This window comes from Penaeus japonicus, unplaced genomic scaffold (genome assembly GCF_977035675.1).
Source record: "Penaeus japonicus unplaced genomic scaffold, GWHDUDI00000001_assembly GWHDUDI00000021, whole genome shotgun sequence".
Lineage (NCBI taxonomy): Eukaryota > Metazoa > Arthropoda > Malacostraca > Decapoda > Penaeidae > Penaeus > Penaeus japonicus.
In genome coordinates, this window is record NW_028234423.1 from 13,814,406 (window position 1) to 13,819,405 (window position 5,000).

Below are 5,000 nucleotides of genomic sequence, written 5' to 3' on the forward strand. Positions count from 1 at the left end.
CGTCCTTTTACACTTTTGTATGAATATTTCTTATTTCTTTAACACACACACACACACACACACACACACACACACACACACACACACACACACACACACACACACACACACACACACACACACATACACATATACACACACATCATCATCACCAGCCTGCATCATTCTACTGCAGGATGCAAATCTCTCTCATATGTCCATGCCATTGCGGTCGTGCGGCATTTGCCTTCATCGTGCCATCTCATCAATATGTCTGCCTTTGGTCGCAATATGTTTGCTATTATCCAGAACGTTACTTTTTTCTTACTATAGTCCGGTCCCCTCCATATATGTCTAATCCATTGCTTCATCTTTTTAGAGCTCTTAAGTCTTTCTTGCTGTTCCCTTATCCATACTGCATTATTCTTGTTCCTTAAGTTTTATCCAAGTATGAATCCCTAGAAATTTTCTCTTTATTTAGTTGTATTCCATGTTTTTTACCTTTATATCATGATGGGGAGGGCGTTTATTTCGAAGACTTCCCTTTAGACAAATTGGTCAGGATTTTTATTTTTTTTATGAGTTGTCCAAGACATACATAATTGTTCCTCACCTCTAAGCTCTTTGCCTTGTGGTTGTTTTTGTTTAAATTGGATTCGAGTGCAAGATTAGTGATTTTTATAGTTCAACTCAAGTCTAAAATTCCAACGCTATTTCTGAAATGGTCATTCACTAAGTTAGTCCTTTTTCCTTCAAAACTACCTACTTGCATATTTCCTCTAGACAATGTGTGAATTGGTATCGCTCTGCCAAACACTTCTTTATTTGTTAATTCATCGGTCTTTGCAAATTGCTTGATGGTTGTTGTTCCATTCCGTATGTATTTCGCAATATTCAACCACAGACCTCTTCGAATACATTTTCGTAGTTACTTTTTGCAATATTTGTTTCCTATATCTAGAGCAAGATATGGACAACTGACCAAGGGCTTATATGGAGTACAATTGTTATTGATCTTTATTTTTTTATTTTTCATTTTTATTATTATTATTTTATTTATTTATTATATATATTTTTTTGCGCTCTAGCGACTTTATGACATTTGTTAAATAGATTATTCATTCCGTTATGAGATCTCACCAAATATCATTATGTGGTTGCTACCGACATTTACCTTGTTAATGACCCACATTTTTGCAATGTCGCGCGTGTTTGTAATTATGAAGTCAGTTTACTTATTACCCCAGCACAACATTATCCAAATCCAACCTCTCTATAATCTTTTTTTTCCCGAAAAGCATATACATAATGTTGAGGGGCCGAGTCTCGGAAAATTCAAATTTATATTTGTCATATCTCATTTCTGGTAATTTGTCCGTGGCTCCCAACCTCCCCTTCATCCCTCTTTTCCAGTTCGTCCCCCGGTGGCGACCTGTACATCTTCGCTGAAGTTCTCTACCTCTTTATCACAATGGCTACTTGAACAATTTTTAAGGTTTATTTTACGTTTAATTGTAATGCTACGGAAGCTGATATTATCGAACTCCGTGACATCCCCTTCGAGGCGCGTGGGAACCCTAATTCTTGCTTGGTTTACCGCACCTTCATAACGCGTTCCTTTTTTCAGTATTTTCTGTTCTTCACAAGAGTTCATGTTTATGCACTACTTATAGATAAAGGCCTACATCTGTATATATAACATATATATGCACGCAGCGTAGACATACAGAAACACACTTACACATCCCATGTAATGCGTATACATGTATATTGTACGCTTTAGCCTATACTCTTACGCATGCATATGTAAAAAGAGAGAAAAAAAAGAAAGAAAGTAAGAAAGAAAAAGAAAAACATGTCTACATTGGCATAGATTTTCGCTCACGTTTATAATCTGGTTAATGCATCATGAGATGAGGTACATATGACAATAGATAAGAATATACGATTCTTAGGTTTTCCAATGAAGGGGTCGGGGCGGGGGGAGGGGGCTGTGATTTAGACAGATGGGGAGGCGAATAGTGAGCGAAATTACAGATTGTCTGGGAAAGGGTAAAGGAGTGTTGGGAAAATTTGGAAGGGTAATTTTCTTCAATCAATACTTCAGAAAAGTATTGTAGTTATTTACTGAAGTCTATTTCATCTGCTCGGTCCACAGGGTGTCGTGAGGTGGCAACTGCACATTGCTGACTCGCGATCGCTTGAAAATGAATGTGCCTAATATCGTTAGTTAGTTTTGATCAACGCTTATTCAGTAAATGATTTAATAAAGACATACAGAGAACCATTCCAGACATCAATCTAAATCAGGCCGATCTGCATCGATATCATGCGATGGTTTAAACGAAAGCTTTACCGTAGCCTTCAGTCTTACCGCACGAAGCGAAAGACGCGCTTTGAATGACTATTCTCCCTTCATTTCAGGGAAATAAAAAGGCACCAGTTTGAACGCAAGTAAAAAGTACTTCAATGGTTTACTGCATGGACATGGAATTTGTAATGTATATATATATATATATATATATATATATATATATATATATATTATATATATATATATATATATATATATATTTATACAGTATATATATATGTGTGTGTGTGTGTGTGAGTGTGTGTATCTATATATATATATAGTTATATATTTATATATATATATATATATATATATATATATATATATATATATAATAAATAATATATATATATATTATTATATATATATATATATATATTATATATATATATATATACATACACACACACACAGACATAGACAGTTATACATAATGAAAATAGCCAAGTGTTGACTTTGTAAAATAAAGATCACTAAGTTTAAATGACATTACGATAGATAATTCCACACTCTCACATACTCTGGACTTGTCTTTGTGAATGTGAGACAAATAGTGAGGATGATCCAAGGATAAGGGTGGTCGCTAAACTGTTCCGGTGATGTGCTGTGCATTAGGGTATTTCAATAATTGGTGATTTTTGAAAAATCATTCAAATTCACGGGGACTGTTCAGAAGTAGGCTCCATTCATTTTTTCATGACTAGTGATACCATTTTTATTTGTTTTTATCAATATTTACCTATTGCACTTTTAACTTAAAGATACGAAAAATATGATTAAATAATTAGATTAGTCTGGGGTGAAATTCCCGTTTTCTATATTCTCTTCGTCATTTTAGCAGTAATTACTTAACGATGTATTCAAATTATGTTGATTTATTTAATCGTGTATTGTATAATTCTAGTTTTTAAGATTATTTTTTCTACAATTAAGCATAATATTACACATGGTGAAAGTATATTACAAACTAGAAACGTATCTTTTATTGGCAATATCTATGATATGCAACAACTTCTCACATGTACTATATTCCCCTATCCGCAATTACCATGTATTTGATATCCCATATATAATGGAACAAAGGAGAACTAAACACTCCGAAAAACCTGGGACATTCACAAACTTTTCTGTGGTGAGGTTCCATACCTTCTCATAGTAAAAATTGTACCAAATTCGATCCTTCAGGTTTGGCTGGTTTGTGTATCCAGCTTTTTCCGATTCCATTTTCAGCATACCAAATACCTCATGTATGCTGTCACCATCGTGAGAGAGTGGCATGAAAATGACATCTGTGTTAAGCAGATATCTACTGATGGATGCAAAGTAGGATTTGTCAAACCCTAATCTGATCCCTACTTCTGAACACATTTGAGATGCCCCAAATGGTGTCTGAAATATTGTCGGCTCTGTACTAATGACAGCTTTTCGCCAGCAAAAGAAATGGATCTTGGAGAACTCGAAGATACCTTTGATAACAGTAGGGTTCTTTTGCAATGTCCCCAAGCATCTAATCAAATTGTCTTTCAAGCCAACTTTGGTCTTGGATGGCACAAATCAGCATTTTCAATACTTCATAATTTATCAAGTACAAACATCAAGTGATATACAAACAAGTAATGATGAACACATATAACCCTAACCACCTAACAGCAACTGGCACAAATATCCTAGGCATTATTATGTTTTTTAAATGATTTTAAGGATTAAAGAATAAATAATTATGAATGTATGTTCAGTCGTTAATGAATGGTTACCGTCAATAGCATTAAAGTGAATTGGCCACTGAGGTACAAACGGACCTCATCATTTATATCCTCATAAAAATCAATCACTTTTGTTAATTCCCTGAGGTTATGGCATGTTTTTATTCATATTGGTTATCTTCAATGAAGCTAGAGTGTCATCTCTTTTACCAATAGTTGCCTGCCTTTTCTTGCGGAAAATGGTTAGTATCTAAAGGAATCAATCTGCTGTCAAGACTACTACTTGAGAAAAAAAAAGCATTCCAGTAAAATTTGATGCATTATTTCCGTGGTGTATTTCCGTTTCCCTTCTGGCAGTCATCAGGAGTGGATAAATCTTCTAAGGTTGAGGAAGATTAAGTTTCCGTTGTCATGTTCATCATCTGTATCGTTTTCACACATTCTGAATCTCACTCAGTAAATTTATTTGCCAGACTACATTTCATCTTATTGAAGAAGTCTGTATTCCTTCCTTTAAGTAGGCTTTATGGTCAGCAGAACCAGTGGATGCAGCACTACAGTGAGTCCACATTTAACTTTTTTTTTTTTTTTTTGCTTCATACTCCTTCACTTCTATAACGATGTCTTCCAAAGAATAAATGTAGCACTCTCTCGACGAACCCGTCGCACGTGTCTTTTGCCTTTAAAAGATACGATTTCAGTACCAATAAACGATGCTTTTAAACTCTCTCCTGTGTATAATAATATACTTTCTTTATGCTAAGTACTTTTGTGATGGCCTTTAGTTTAGTAATAGTCTTCAGTCCAAATTTCTGATATAATTCTTCAATTTAGTCACAAGTTTCAAAGCAATTTGTCGTCCAGAAAAGTTTGAATTTCAATCAAACACTTTCAGCGAATTATATCGTGCCATTATATCACAGACAAGTAGCAACACAACAGAAGCTTGTTGGAGTATATAA